The sequence below is a fragment of the Eschrichtius robustus genome, chromosome X, assembly GCF_028021215.1.
Source record: "Eschrichtius robustus isolate mEscRob2 chromosome X, mEscRob2.pri, whole genome shotgun sequence".
Taxonomy (NCBI): Eukaryota; Metazoa; Chordata; class Mammalia; order Artiodactyla; family Eschrichtiidae; genus Eschrichtius; species Eschrichtius robustus.
The window spans coordinates 49162858-49180733 of NC_090845.1; positions in this window are offsets into that span (position 1 = coordinate 49162858).

The following is a 17876-nucleotide window of genomic DNA, read 5'->3' on the forward strand; positions in this document are numbered from 1 at the left end:
GTTCTTGTATTCCTTTGATGGTGTCATGTTTTCTTGATTCTTTTGTGTTTCTTGTAGCCTTGCACTGATATCTGCACAGTTGAGGGAGCAGTCTGTAAAGTCCAGAAGTGACTCAGACTCACTTCAGTGGGGAAAGACCTACTAGTGGGTGTGAAGGTGCTGGCTTGGTGGAGTGTGGCAGTTTCAGCTCCTAGTGGGCATAGTGATGGTTCCGGGTATGGGGAGGGTGCAGCAACAATGGTCTCCATGGAGCTGCATCAGTGGAAGTCAGCATCAATGAAGACTATGGGGTCCTCTGTAGCCAAGACTGTAGGTGTCCATTGTGGCAATAAGACCTGTTAGGATCCTCAGTGGCAAAGGTTGCTATGGACTTTTTGTTCTTCTTTTCCCTTGCAAGATGAAGTCATGTCAGAGGATATCCTTCTTGGCATCAGATTTGGTACATGGGTGCACAAGTGAGAGCAATGGTGCCGGAATCCAGGACATGTGCATGCCTGTGGTGGTGGTGATGGCTGGTGTCTGAGGTCTACACGTGGAGCTTCCATGAAGCTGGATCCAGAGCTTGAAGGCATGCAGATGACTACAATGCTTTGGATTGAGGCTTAGATGCACTCACTGTGGTGATGGCGCCAGTGTCTGAGGCACAGGCACTTACTAAATGGCCATGGAACTGGGGTTTGGGGCATGCAGGTGGTTTCAGGGGGGAAGTGCCAGCCCTAGTCCTGAGGATCAGTGATGCCATAGAACAGCGGTCCCCAACCTTTTTGGCACTAGGGACCAGTTTCATGGAAGACAATTTTTCCACAGACCAGGATGGGGGATGGTTTTGGGATGATTCAAGCACATTACATTTATTGTGCACTTTATTTCTATCATTTATAAATGTTTTAAAATTATTTATTTATTTATTTATTTATTTATTGGCTGCAATAAGTCTTCGTTGCTGGGCGGGCTTCTCCTTGTGGTGGCTTCTCTTGTTGTGAAGCACAGGCTCTAGGCGTGCAGGCTTCAGTAGTTGTGGCACGGGAGCTCAGTAGTTGTGGCGCACAGGCTTAGTTGCTCCGCGGCATGTGGGATCTTCCCGGACCAGGGCTCGAACCCGTGTCCCCTGCCTTGGCAGGTGGATTCTTAACCACTGAGCCACCAGGGAAGTCCCTATTTCTATTATTATTACATTGTAATATATAACGAAATAATTATACAATTCACCATAATGCAGAATCACCTGAGCTTGTTTTCACTTGCCACTCACTGAAAGGGTTTTGATATGTCTTCAAGCAATTGATTTATTATGGTCTCTGCGCAGTCAAACCTCTCTGCTAATGATAATCTGTATTTGCAGCTGCTCCCCAGTGCTAGCATCACCACCTCACATCATCAGGCATTAGATTCTCATAAGGAGCACGCAACCTAGATCTCTTGCATTCACAGTTCACATTAGGGTTTATGCTCCTATGAGAATCTATACTCCTATGAGAATCTAATGCCGCCACTGATCTGACAGGAGGCAGAGCTCAGACCTTAATGCGAGTGATGGGTAGCAGCTGTAAATACAGATGAAGCTTCGCTCACTCGCCCGCCACTCACTTCCTGCTGTGCGGCCTGGTTCCTAACAGGCCACGGACCAGTACCAGTCCATGGCCCAGGGGTTGGGGACCCCTGCTGTAGAGGCTCTGGTCTGGGCTTGGGCATAGATCTCCAATGTGGTGGGTCTTTGATGACTACTTCTGGGGGGATGGGGAGCATGGGCAGCTCCCTCACTCCGTGGGGTGGGGAGTAGAGTGGCATGGACCCCAGACAGCTGTGTCAGCTGGGTTCTGTACTGATGAAGACTGTGGGGGTCCTTAGTGGTAAAAGCCACAGGTGTCAGCAGTGGTGACGAGGGCTGCTGGGGTCCTCATGCTTTCCTTTTCCCCACTGCGGGAGTTCACACTGAGGGGACCCCTCTTGGCACCAAACTGTGCTGGACTGGGAGATGGGGTAACATAGGCCAAGTGCTTCCTAAGCTTTTCTATGCAGCTTTCCTCAGTTTCTGCACTACACAGGGTTTCTGCAGCTTTGTTATTATATTCTGGAGCTCTCCCAGAGCTGTTTTTGTCAGTATGCAGTTGTTTATTCATTGTTTTTTTATTGGTGGGGGAGACGAGTGTTGGGGACCTCCTAGTTTGCCATCTTGCTGACATCACTTTTTCCTTAATACTTCTCCCCGTCTTTTCAGTAGTTTACTAAATAATCTCCCTGTCTCCATCATCTCCCTCAAAAATTCATTCATTCTTTCAAAAACTATTTATTGGGTGTCTGTTTTATGCCAAGTACTGTGCTTATTGCTGGGGATATACCAGTAGCAAGATAACCCCAGGCCCACCCTAGTGGTGCTTACAGCTTATTCAGTGAAACAAAACAAGCAAATATAAAACAGTGTGAGAATTGAACAGCAGGGAAACTACAAGCATGGCAGCATACAGCATGAGCAGATATCTAACCTAATCCTGGCCAGAAAAAGGTTTGTTAAATTCACATTGGACCCAGATTTTCCCCTGCTTAAAGTCACTCATTCCATGGGTCCCCCACTGCCTTCAGGCTACCCTTCCCAAAACTGGCTGTACCCTAGAGTCATGTGTTGACCTTTATAAGCATTCAAGATTCTGAGGCCCCATGCCATAGTTACTGAAACTGAATTTTCAGAGGTTGGGGACCAGGATGCCCCATGTGTTTCTGGTGCACAGCCAGATTGGGAACCACACAGTCCCATGAGATATATCTGAACTCTGTAGCCAGGTTCTTACAACCCTCTTCAAATCTGGTTCCTGACTACCTCTCCAGCTTCATTTCCTGCTGCTTTCCCCCAGCCCAGGAAACCTTATGCTTCAGTATTTCTGAATTGCTAAGATGTTTCTTCCCTTCAGGTCTTCATGCATACTGTTCGCACTACCTGGAAATTCCTTCCACTTGCTCCTCAACTGGCTAATTCCTGCCAGTCCCCCAAGAGTCAGCTCAGGTGTCACTTCCTAGACTAGAGGACGTCTTCTCTGAACCTCTACCTAAGCTAGATGCCCCTCCTTTATCCATGCTCCTGTCAGAGCACTGATCACACTGCTTTATGAATTGCCTCCCCAACTAGACAGTGAGTTCCTCAAAGACAGGAGAAAGATTTGACTCATGTTTGTGTCCCGAGACTAAGGCTACCGGGTCCAGAACATAAGGGAGTCAACCTAGTGTCCTCCAACTAGCCCTAGGGATTCTACTCAGATCCAGCTGGCTCTTGGAAACACACCATGGTGTCTGCTCTTCTCTGGGCACAGCCTGCACTGAGCACGTGTTGCCTTGTGATGATAGGAGGTGGTGTGGCACAAGGGAAAGCACTGGGCAAGCACAGAGGAGATCCCAGTGGAAGTCTAGGCTCTGCCAGTGAACCACTGGGATCTCAGACAAGTCATCTCACCTCTCTGATCCTCAGGATTTAAATCTTTTGTAGCACTTGTGTTCCTATGTATCAGGGTCTTATCCCAAGGCATCTCATGTAATGCTTTCTACCTTGTGGGGTAGGGATTAGTTGTCCAGATTATTATCCACACCCACCAAATTAAACTTCCAGAACCAAGACAAGAGAAATTTGTTCATTTTTTTAATTGGTCCACAATATTAATTTTTTATTGTAAAATATACATGACAAAATTTGACCATTTTAATCATTTTAGATGCATAGTTCAGTGTCACTATGTACATTTGCATTGTTGTGCAACCATCACCACTATCCATCTCCAGAACTTTTTCATCTTCCCAAACTGAAATTCTGTACCCATTAAACAATAACTCCCCATTCTCCCCTCCCCCACCCACATCCCCTGGCAAAAACCATTATATTTTCTGTCTCTATGAAAAGGACTACTTTAGGTACCCCATATAAGTGGAATCATACAGTATTTGTCCTTTCATGTCTGGCTTATTTCACTTATGATGTCTTCAAGGTTCACCTGTAGCATCTGTCAGAATTTCATTCTTTTTTAAATGCTGAATATTTGAATTAAGGTTCTCCAGAGAAAAAAATAGGAGATATATATCTATATGATGCATAGACATATAGATCTACATATGAGAAGAGAGAGAGAGAAATTGTGAGGAATTGGCTCACACGGTTATGGAGGCTGAGAAGTCCCACAACCTGCTGTCCGCAAGCTTGAGACCCAGGAAATCTGGTGGTGTAAAAGTCTGAAGGCTTGAGGACCACGGGAACCAATGGTATCTGAGGGCAGAAGATGAGATGAGATGTTTGAGCTCAAGTAGTCAGGCAGAAAAAAAAAAAGAGGCAAATTCGAGATAGCCTCATCCACCAAAGGGCAGACAGCAAAAGCAAGAAGAACAATCCTGCAGCCTGTGGACAAAAGCCACATTCATAGAAAGATAGACAAGATGAAGAGGCAGAGGGCTATGTACCAGATGAAGGAACAAGATAAAACCCCAGGAAAACAATTAAATGAAGTGGAGATAGGCAACCTTCCAGAAAAAGAATTCAGAATAATGATAGAGAAGATGATCCAGGACCTTGGAAAAAGAATGGAGGCAAAGTTCAAGAAAATGCAAGAAATGTTTAACAAAGACCTAGAAGAATTAAAGAACAAGCAAACAGAGATGAACAATACAATAATTGAAATGAAAAATACACTAAAAGGAATCAATAGCAGAATAACTGAGGCAGAAGAACAGATAAGTGACCTGGAAGACAGAATGGTGGAATTCACTGCTGTGGAACAGAATAAAGAAAAAAGAATGAAAAGAAATGAAGACAGCCTAAGAGACCTCTGGGACAACATTAAACGCAACAACATTCGCATTATAGGGGTCCCAGAAGGAGAAGAGAGAGAGAAAGGACCACAGAAAATATTTGAAGAGATTATAGTCGAAAACTTCCCTAACATGGGAAAGGAAATAGCCACCCAAGTCTAGGAAGCACAGAGAGTCTCATACAGGATAAACCCAAGGAGGAACATGCCAAGACACATAGTAATCAAATTGGCAAAAATTAAAGACAAAGAAAAATTATTGAAAGCAGCAAGAGAAAAATGACAAATAACATACAAGGGAACTCCCATAAGGTTAAGAGCTGATTTCTCAGCAGAAACTCTACAAGCCAGAAGGAAGTGGCATGATATACATAAAGTGAGGAAAGGGAAGAACCTACAACCAAGATTACTCTACCCGGCAAGGATCTCATTCAGATTTGATAGAGAAATCAAAAGCTTTACAGACAAGCAAAAGCAAAGAGAATTCAGCACCACCAAACCAGCTCTACAACAAATGCTAAAGGAACTTCTCTAAGTGGGAAACACAAGAGAAGAAAAGGACCTACAAAAACAAACCCAAAATGATTAAGAAAATGGTCATAGGAACATACATATTGATAATTACCTTAAGCATGAATGGATTAAATGCTCCAACCAAAAGACACAGGCTTGCTGAATGGATACAAAAACAAGACCCATATATATGCTGTCTACAAGAGACCCACTTTAGACCTAGGGACACATACAGACTGAAAGTGAGGGAATGGAAAAAGATATTCCATGCAAATGGAAATCAAAAGAAAGCTGAAGTAGCAATACTCATATCAGATAAAATAGACTTTAAAATAAAGAATGTTACAAGAGACAAGGAAGGGCACTACATAATGATCAAGGGATCAATCCAGGAAGAAGATATAATAAATATAAATATATATACACCCAACATAGGAGCACCTCAATTCATCAGGCAACTGCTAACAGTTCTAAAAGAGGAAATTGACAGTGACACAATAATAGTGGGGGACTTTAACACCTCACTTACACCAATGGACAGATCATCCAAACAGAATATTAATAAGGAAACACAAGCCTTAAATGACACAATAGACCAGATAGATTTAACTGATATTTAAAGGACATTCCATCCAAAATAGCAGATTACACTTTCTTCTCAAGTGCGTACAGAACATTCTCCAGGATAGATCACATCTTGGGTCACAAATCAAGCCTCAGTAAGATTAAGAAAATTGAAATCACATCAATCGTCTTTTCTGACCACAACACTATGAGATTAGAAATCAATTACAGTGAAAAAAACGTAAAAAACACAAACACATGGAAGCTAAATGATACATTACTAAATAACCAAGCGATCACTGAAGAAATCAAAGAGGAAAACAAAAAATACCTAGAGACAAGTGACAACGAAAACACGACGATCCAACACCTATGGGATGCAGCAAAAGCAGTTCTAAGAGGGAAGTTTATAGCTATACAAGCCTACCTCAAGAAACAAGAAAAATCTCAAATAAAAAAATCTAATGTTACACCTAAAGGAACTAGAGAAAGAAGAACAAGCAAAACTCAAAGTTAGCAGAAGGAAAGAAATCGTAAAGATCAGAGCAGAAATAAATGAAATAGAAACAAAGAAAACAATAGCAAAGATCAATAAAACTAAAAGCTGGTTCTTTGAGAAGACAAACTAAATTGATAAGACATTAGCCAGACTCATCAAGAAAAAGAGGGAGAGGCCTCAAATCAATAAAATTAGAAATGAAAAAGCAGAACTCACAAGAGACACCACAGAAATACAAAGCATCCTAAGAGACTACTACAGGCAACTCTATGCCAATAAAATGGACAACCTGGAGGAAATGGACAAATTCTTAGAAAGGCATAACCTCCCAAGACTGAACCAGGAAGAAATAGAAAATATGAACAGACCAATCACAAGGAATGAAATTGAAACTGTGATTAAAAGTCTTCCAACAAACAAAAGTCCAGGACCAGATGGCTTCACAGGTGAATTCTATCAAACATTTAGAGAAGAGCTAACACCCATCCTTCTCAAACTCTTCCAAAAAATTGCAGAGGAAGGAACATTCCCAAACTCATTCTATGAGGCCACCATCACCCTGATACCAAAACCAGACAAATATACTACAAAAAAAGAAAATTACAGACCAATATCACTGATGAACATAGATGCAAAAATCCTCAACAAAATTGTAGCAGTAAGAATCCAACAACACATTAAAAGGATCATGCACCATGATCAAGTGCGATTTATCCCAGGGATGCAAGGATTTTTCAATATACACAAATCAATCAATGTGATACACCATATTAACAAACTGAAGGAGAAAAACCGTATGATCATCTCAATAGATGCAGAAAAAGCTTCTGAGAAAATTCAACACCGATTTATGATAAAAACTCTCCAGAAAGTGGGCATAGAGGGAACCTACCTCAACATAATAAAGGCCATATATGACAAACCCACAGCAAACATCATTCTCAATGGTGAAAAGCTGAAAGCATTTCCTCTAAGATCAGGAACTAGGCAAGGATGTCCACTCTCACCACTGTCACTCAACATAGTTTTGGAAGTCCTAGCCACGGCAATCAGAGAAGAAAAAGAAAAAAAAGGAATACAAATTGGAAAAGAAGAAATAAAGCTGTCACTGTTTGCAGATGACATGATACTATACATAGAGAATCCTAAAGATGCCACCAGAAAACTACTAGAGTTAATCAGTGAATTTGGTAAAGTTGCAGGATACAAAATTAATGCACAGAAATCTCTTGCATTCCTATACACTAATTATGAAAAACCTGAAAGGGAAATTAAGGAAACACTCCCATTTACCATTGCAACAAAAAGAATAAAATACCTAGGAATAAACCTACCTAGGGAGACAAAAGACCTGTATGCAGAAAACTATAAGACACTGATGAAAGAAATTAAAGATGATACCAACAGATGGAGGGATATACCATGTTCTTGGCTTGGAAGAATCAATATTGTGAAAATGACTATACTACCCAAAGCAACCTACGGATTCAATGCAATCCCTATCAAATTACCAATGGCATTTTTTACAGAACTAGAACAAAAAATCTTAAAATTTGTATGGAGACACAAAAGACCCTGAATAGCCAAAGCAGTCTTGAGGGAAAAAAACGGAGTGGGAGGAATCAGACTCCCTGCCTTCAGACTATAGTACGAAGCTACAGTAATGAAGACAATAAGGTACTGGCAGAAAAACAGAAACATAGATCAATGGAACAAGACAGAAAGCCCAGAGATAAACCCAGGCCCTTATGGTCAACTAATCTATGACAAAGGAGGCAAGGATATACAATGGAGAAAAGACAGTCTGTTCAATAAGTGCTGCTGGGAAAACTGGACAGCAACATGGAAAAGGATGAAATTAGAACACTCCCTAACACCATACACAAAAATAAGCTCAAAATGGATTAGAGAACTAAATGTAAGAGAGGACACTATAAAACTCTTACAGGAAAACATAGGAAGAACATTCTTTGACATAAATCACAGCAAGATCTTTTTTGATCCACCTCCTAGAGTAATGGAAATAAAAACAAAAATAAACAAATGGGACCTAATGAAAGTTAGAAGCTTTTGCACAGCAAAGGAAACCATAAACAAGACGAAAAGATAACCCTCAAATGGGAGAAAATACTTGCAAACGAATCAACAGACAAAGGATTAATCTCCAAAATATATAAACAGCTCATGCAGCTCAATATTAAAGAAACAAACAACCCAATCCAAAAATGGGCAGAAGACCTAAGTAGACATTTCTCCAAAGAAGATATACAGATGGCCAAGAAGCACAAGAAAAACTGCTCAACATCACTAATTATTAGAGAATTGTAAATCTAAACTACAATGAGATGTCACCTCACTGCAGTTCGAATGGGCATCATCAGAAAATCTACAAACAACAAATGCTGGAGAGGGTGTGGAGAAAAGGGAACCCTCTTTCACTGTTGGTGGGAATGTAAATTGATACAGCCACTATGGAGAACAGTATGGAGGTTCCTTAAAAAACTAAAAACAGAATTACTATATGACCCAGCAATCCCACTACTGGGTATATACCCAGAGAAATCCATAATTCAAAAAGACACATGCACCCCAATGTTCATTGCAGCACTATTTACCATAGCCAGGTCATGGAAGCAACCTAAATGCCCATCGACAGACGAATGGATAAAGAAGTTGTGGTACATATATACAATGGAATATTACTCAGCCATAAAAAGGAACGAAATTGGGTCATTTGTAGTGACGTGGATGGATCTAGAGACTGTCATACAGAGTGAAGTAAGTCAGAAAAAGAAAAACAAATATCGTATATTAACGCATATATGTGGAACCTAGAAACACGGTACAGATGAACCAGTTTGCAGGACAGAAATTTAGACACAGATGTAGAGAACAAACGTATGGTCACCAAGGGGGGAAAGCGGCAGGCGGTGGGGGTGGTGGTGTGATGAATTTAGAGATTGGGATTGACATGTATACACTGATGTGTATAAAATTGATGACTAATAAGAACCTGCTGTTTAAAAATGTAAATTAAAAAATATGCAAATTCCTCCTTTCTCCACCTTTTGTTCTATTAAGGTCCTCAATGGATTGGATTATGCCCATCCACATTGTGGAGTGGAATCTACTAAGTCCACCAATTCAAATGCTAATATTATCTGGAAACACCTTTACAGACATGCCCAGAAATAATATTTAATCTGGGCACCCCATGGTCAGTCAAGTTGATGCATAAAATTAACTATCACAAAATTACGTTGTATATATATATATATATATATATATATATATATATATATATATATATATATATATATATATATACCACTTTTTATTTATTCCTTCAGCTGCCAATGGATATTTGGGTTGTTTACATCTTTTGGCTATTGTGACTAATGCTGCTTGAACACTGTCGTACAAATATCTTTTTCAGGACCTGCTTTCAATTCTTTTGGGCATTTACTCAGAAGTGGAATTGCTGGATAATATGGTAATTTTATTTTTAATCTTTTGAAGAACCTTCATACTATTTTTCATAGTGGCTGCACCTATCTACATTCCTACCAACAGTGCACAGGATTCCAATTTCTCCACATCCCCATCAACACTCGTTATTTTCTGTTTTTTTGATAGTGATCATCCTAAATGGGTGTGAGGTGATAATTTATTGGGGTTTTTTTGATTTGCATTTCCCTGATGATAAGTGATGTTGAATATGTTTCATATGCTTATTGGCCATTTGTATACCTTCTTTGGAGAAATTTCTTTTCAAATCTTTTGTCAAATTTTGAGTTAGGTTTTTTATTATTGAGTCATAGGTGTTCTTTATAAACTCTGTAGATGAATCCCTTATAATATATATGATTTGCAGGTATTTTTCCATTTCTGCAAGCTGCGTTTTCATTCTATTGATGGTGTCCTTTGATGCACAAAAGTTTTTTATTTTAACAATGCCCAAATTTATTTTTTCTTTTGTTGCCTGTGTTTTTGGTGTTGTGTCCAAGAAATTATTGTCAATCTAATGTCAAAGTATTCCCCCTATGTTTTCTTCTAAGAGTTTTATAGTTTTATTACTTGCTTTTAGATCTTTAGTTATCTTTTGAGTTAAATAAAGGTCCAACTTCATTATTTTGATGTGGATATCCAGTTTACTCAACATCATTTTTTGTCCTTTCCCCATTGAATGGTCTCAGAACCCTTGTCAAAAATAATTTGACCATATATGTAAGAGTTTTTTTTCTGGGCTCTCTATTCTATTTCATTGGTCTATATGTCTGTCTTTATGCCAGTACCACACTGTTTTAATTACCTTAGCTTTGTAGGAAATTTTGAAATTAAAAGTTTGAGTTCTCCAACTTTTTTCTTCTTTTTCAAGATTGTTTTGGCTATTCAGGGTCCATTGAGATTCCATGGGAATTTTAGGTTGGGTTTAACCTTTCTGTGAAAATGTCACTAGATTTTGTTAGGATTTGCATTGATTCTGTAGATTGCTGTGGGGTAGTATTGTTATGATAACAATATTTAGTCTTCTAATCCATGGACAAGGACATATTCCCATTTATTTTTATTTTCTTTAATTTCTTTTAGCCATATTTTTTAGTTTTCAGTGTACAAGTGGTTTACCTCCTTGGTTAAGTTTATTCCTAAGTATTTTGTTCTGTTTGATGCTATTTTATTTATTTTTAAAATTAATTTTTATTGGAGTATAGTTGATTTACAATGTTGTGTTAGTTAGTTTCTGCTGTACAGCAAAGTGAATCAGTTATACATATACATATATCCACTCTTTTTTGATTCTATTTGTTTGATGCTATTTTAAGTGGACTCATTTTAAAAATTTCCTTTCCTTTCTGGTTGTTCATTGTAAATGTATAGCAATAAAGCTAATTTTTGCATGTTGATACTGTATCCTGAAATTTTGCTGGCTGTGTTTACTAGCTCTAACAGTGTGTGCGTGTGTGTGTGAAATACACATATTTGTACATATAGCATCTGGTCATCTGTAAACAGAGATAATTTTAATTCTTCCTTGGCAGTTTAGATGTCTTTGTTCTAGAAAAACTTCCATGTTGAATATTCAACTTTTAGGTTGAATACAAGTGGTGAAAGCAGGCATCCTTGTTTTATTCCTGATCTTAGGGGGACAACTTTCAGTCTTTCTCCATTGAGTATGATGTTAGCTGTAGCTTTTTCATATAGGACCTTTATTATTTTCAGGAGGTTTTCTTCTAGTCTTAGTTTCTTGAGTGTTGTTATCACAAAATGGTGTTGAATTTTGTCAAATGCTTTTACTGCATCAATTGTAATTATCATATGGTTCTTTCCCTTCACTCTGTTAATGTGGTGAGGTACATTGATTGATTTTCATGTGTTGAACCATCCTTGCATTCTAGGAGTAAGTTGTTCAGGACCTGAGTCCCTATGCTCCCCCACTCTCATGCCCCTCCACTGCAGCTTCCCCTTCCTGTCCTGGGGAGTCAGGCAGGGAGTGGGGCTGGCTCCTGAGCCAGGCCCACCCCACCTTGGGGTAGACTCCAATGAGGAGTCTTGGTGTAGAACTCCTCGTTGAGAGAATTGACGATGGCCTGGAAATTGCAAGTCAACTGCTCCTTGATGTAATTTGCCACCTGTGGGAGGGACCACCGAGCACTAAGCAGGGCTGAAGCCCTAACACTCCCTGTGTTTTCCAGTCAGAACCATAGGTGGAGGGGAGTGACGTCAGCAAAATGGCAGCATAGGAATTTCTAGTGTTCATCCCAACTCAGAAACATCAATTTGAAAAAATATCCACACACGAAAATATCTTCACAAGAGCTAAGGATTTCAAGTGAAGAATTATGACACCTTGGTGAAGCTCAGAAATAATAAAAGATTCATTGAAGAGTGTAGGAAAGATAGATTTACATTACCCCCATCACGCCTCCCCCAAGTGTGGGCAGCCCATGGCAGAGACACCTTCCCTGTTGTGGGAGGAGAGTGAAGTGAGCACCTGACTTCACAGTGGACAACAGAGCCAGCCTGAAACAGCACCGGGGTGACTCCAACAACTCTAAGTGGCTCCCTGCAAGCTCCCATGAACCTAGGCCCCTAAGTCATCCTGGCACCTGCTGGCTCCAGTGGCCCCAGGTGGCTTCCATGGCACTAAGCTCCAGGTGGGCTCCTACAAACCCAGGTCCCTGCTCACCCCAGCACTTGCTGGTACCAACTGCCCCAGGCAGTTCCCACAGTCCCACGTGGCTTCCTCAACACCAGGCTTCCAGTGGGTCCCCATGAACCTGAGACCCTGGCCCACCTGGGCACTGGCTGATTTCATTGGCCCCAGGCAGCACCCACAGCACCAGGTATCTCCTGGCAGGCTCCCACAAACCCAGGCTTTCAACCCACCCCAGCTCCAGCCTGCTCTTGTGGCCTGGGCAGCTCCTGAGGGCCTCAGCTCCTGGTAGACTTCTGAAAACCTAGGTTCCTGGCCCACCCCAATGCTGGCTGACTCCCATGGCACCAGGCTCCTGGCACATCCCAGCACCAGCTGGTTCATGCAACCCTGTTGGCTTCTATGGCCCCAGGCTCCCAATCAACCCCCGTGAAATCAGGCTCTAAATGGGCACCTGTAAACCTAGGTTCCCAGCTGGGTCCAGCACCAGGCAGACTACCACAGACCCAGGTCCCTAGCCCACCCCAGTGTTAGGCTGGCCTCCATGGACCTAGACACCAGACTGGCTCCCACAGATCCAGGCTCCTTGTCTGCCCAAGCACCAGACTGGCACTAGCAGAACAAACCTCCAGGTTGGCCCCTGAGGCCCCAGGTTACAGGTATACTCTCACAGCCCCAGCCTCCAGGTTCACACTAGCACAAGGCTGGCCCCTATCATCCCAGTCCCCAGGCCAGCTCTCATGAAACCAGGCTCCCGACCCATCCCAGTATCAGACTGGCCTCCATGGGCCCAGACACCAGGCCACCCCAGGAGTCCCAGTGCCTGATTTGTCCCTGTGGACCCAGGATCCAGGTCTGCCCATGCAGACCCCAATCCCAGGCCCATCACTACAGTCTAAAGCACCAGGCCCATCCCAGTGAACCCAGGATCAAGGCCCACCTCCATAGACTGAAGCACCAAGCTGGTTCCCATGTACACAAGCACCATGCTTGCCCACCTGCTGACCCAGGCACTAGACTTCCCATTCAAGGACCCCAGCAGCAAACCTTCCCATGGATACCACTAGAAAGCCCACACAGAATCTTTAGACAGTCTGATTGGTGAAGGGCTGTGTCTGCTAAAGCCAGTCTGTAAACATTGGAAAAAATGCCTACTTCCTGAAATGTGCATATACCAATGCAAGGCACAAGGATCATGAATAATCAAGGAAACATGATACCACTGAGGAAACTAATAAAACTTATTGACTGAACCTAAAGAAATGGAGGTCTACCAACTGTCTGACAAATAATTCAAAATAATTTTATTAACACTTACAAATGGTTTAAATGACAACTTTTATGTTAGCTATATTATATCTCAAAGTTTTAAAAAATTTAAAGATAGATTTGGGGGAAAAATCCTATTAAAGAAATTCAGTGAACAAAAAGAACACAAAGATAGATATCTAAATGAAATTAGGAAAACAACGGAGGACAAAATAACTTTGACAACAACAACAAACAGAAACTATTAGAAAACAAGCAAACAAACGGAAATCCTAGAATTGAGGAATACAATGACTTCACTGAAGGAAAAAGAGCTTCAAGAGTAGACTTGACCAAACAGAAGAAAGAATTTGAAAGAACTGGAAAACAAATCATCTGAAATCATCCATTCAGAAGAGTAAAAAGAAAAAAGAATAAGTGAAGAAAGCTTATGCGAAATATGGAATATCATTAAAAGGAACAATCTATGAATTATTGGAGTCCTAGAAGGAGAAGACAAGGAGAAAGAGGCAGAAAGCTTGTTTAAGAAACAATGGCAATATTTTGGAAGAGTTTGAGAAGGAGAAGTGTTAACTCTTCTCTAAATGTTTGATAGAATTTGCCTGTGAAGCCATCTGGTGCTGGGCTTTTGTTTGTTGGAAGATTTTTAATCATAGTTTCAATTTCAGTGCTTGTTATTGATCTGTTTATATTTTCTATTTCTTCCTGGTTCAGTCTTAGAAGGTTGTGCTTTTCTAAGAATTTGTCCATTTCTTCCAGGTTGTCCACGGTATTGGTATATAGGTGCTTGTAGTAATCTCTCATGGTCCTTTGTATTTCTGCAGTGTCAGTTGTTACTTCTCCTTTTTAACTTCTAATTCTGTTGATTTGAACCTTCTCCCTTTTTTTTCTTGATGAGCCTGGTTAATGGTTTATCAATTTTGTTTATCTTCTCAGAGAACCAGCTTTTAGTTTTATTGATCTTTGCTATTGTTTCCTTCATTTCTTTTTCATTTATTTCTGATCTGATCTTTATGATTTCTTTCCTTCTGCTAACTTTGGGTTTTTTTTGTTCTTCTTTCTCTAATTGTTTTAGGTGTAAGGTTAGGTTGTTTATTTGAGACTTTTCTTGTTTCTTGAGGTAGGATTGTATTGCTATAATCTTCCCTCTTAGAGCTGTTCTTGCTGCATCCTATTGGTTTTGGGTCATCACGTTTTCAAACTCATTCTATGAGGCCACCATCACCCTGATACCAAAACCAGACAAAGATGTCACAAAAAAAGAAAACTACAGGCCAATATCACTGATGAACATAGATGCAAAAATCCTCACAAAATACTAACAAACAGAATCCAACAGCACATTAAAAGTATCATACACCCTGATCAAGTGGGGTTTATCCCAGGAATGGCAGGATTCTTCAATGTATGCAAATCAATCAATGTGATACACCATATTAACAAACTGAAGGATAAAAACCATATGATTATCTCAATAGATGCAGAAAAAGCTTTTGACAAAATACAACACCTATTTATGATAAAAACTCTCCAGAATGTAGGCATAGAGAGAACCTACCTCAACATAATAAAGACCATATATGAAAAACCCACAGCCAACATCGTTCTCAATGGTGAAAAAATAAAACCATTTCCTCTAAGAACAGGAACAAGACAATGTTGCCCACTCTTACCATAATTATTCAACATAGTTTTGGAAGTTTTAGCCACAGCAATCAGAGAAGAAAAAGAAATAAAAGGAATACAAATCGGAAAAGAAGAAGTAAAACTGTCACTGTTTGCAGATGACATGATACTATATATAGAGAATACTAAAGATGCCACCAGAAAACTACTAGAGCTAATCAATGAATTTGGTAAAGTAGCAGGATACAAAATTATGCACAGAAATCTCTTGAATTGTTATACACTAATGATGAAAAATCTGAAAGAGAAATTCAAGAAACACTCCCATTTACGATTGCAACCAAAAGAATAAAATACCAAGGAATAAACTTACCTAAGAAGACAAAAGCCCTGTATGCAGAAAAGTAAAAGACACTGATGATAGAAATTAAAGATGATACAAACAGATGGAGAGATATACCATGTTCTTGGATTGGAAGAATCAACATTGTGAAAATGACTATACTACCCAAAGCAATCTACAGATTCAATGCAATCCCTATCAAACTACCAATGGCATTTTTCACAGAACTAGAACAAAACTTTTCACAATTTGTATGGAAACACAAAAGACCCCGAATAGCCAAAGCAATTTTGAGAAAGAAAAATGGAGCTGGAGGAATCAGGCTCCCTGACTTCAGACTATACTACAAGGCTACAGTAATCAAGACAGTATGGTACTGGCACAAGAACAGAAATATAGATCAGTGGAACAGGATAGAAAGCCCAGAGATAAACCCATGCACATATGGTCACCTTATCTTTGATAAAGGAGGCAAGAATATACAATGGAGAAAAGCATCTTCAATAAGTGGTGCTGGGAAAACTGGACAGCTACATATAAAAGAATGAAATTAGAACACTCTTTAACACCGTATACAAAAATAAGCTCAAAATGGATTAAAGACCTAAATGTAAGGCCAGACACTATAAAACTCTTAGAGGAAAACATAGGCAGAACACTCTATGACATAAATCACAGCAAGATCCTTTTTGACCCACCTCCTAGAGAAATGGAAATAAAAACAAAAATAAACAAATGGGACCTAATGAAACTTCAAAGCTTTTGCACAGCAAAGAAAGCCATAAACAAGACAAAAACACAACCCTCAGAATGGGAGAAAATATTTGCAAATGAACTAACTGAGCCACATGCCTCAACTGGAGAGACTGCTTGCCGTGAACTACAGAGCCCACTTGCTCTGGAGCCTGCACACCACAACTAGAGAGAGAAAACCCACACACCACAACTAGAGAGAAGCCCGCATGCTGCAACAAAGATCCCTCATGCCACAACTAAGACCTGATGCAGCCAAAAATTAAAAAAAAATAAATAAATATTTTTTAAAATTCCAAAGGCTATTTTCAAAAAATAGAAAAAATAGTCCTCAAATTCATATGGAACCACAAAAGACCCCAACTAGCCGAAAGCAGTTCTGAGAAAGAAGAACAAAGCTGGATGCATCACAACTCCTGATTTCAAACTTTATAACAAAGCTATAGTAATCAAAACAGTATGGTACTGGCATAAAGACAGACATCTAAACCAATGGAACAGAATACAGAGCACAGAAATAAATTCAGCAATATATGGTCAACTAATATTTGACAAGAGAGTCAAGAAAACTGAATGGTGAAATGATAGTCTCTCTCTCTCTCTCTTTTTAATTTTATTGAAGTATAGTTGATTACAGTGTTGTGTTAATTTCTTCTGTACAACAAAGTGACTCAGGTATATATATACATATATACATATATATATTATCTATTATAGTAATATATTAATATAATTTATATATTAAAATATATAATATAATCTATATTAATAATATTCTATTTATATATGATTTATTATTTATTATATTATATGATAGTATAATATATTATAAATTATATTTTAATATTATATAAAATAAAAGTAAATAGATAAATAAGTAAAATAAAATATTATAATATATAATATACAATAAATCTTATATAATATATAATAAATAAATTATATATTATATGGTAATATAATATATATTATATTATATATAAATTATAATAAAATATTATATATATTATAATATTATATGATAATTTTTATATATTATATATTATATTATAATGTATATATATTATATATTATAATAATTATGTATTATAATATATTATATATTATATATAATATATTATACTACATATATTATATAAATCATATATATTAATATATAGCAATATTAATATATTATACATTATGTTATATATGATTTATTATATATTATTATATTATAATATTTATATTATTATTTTTATTAATAATATTATAAATAATAATAATAATAATTATGTATATTAAATTAAATACATAATATATAATGGAATATTTTATTTATATATATATATATATATATATATATATATATATATATATATATATAAAATACAT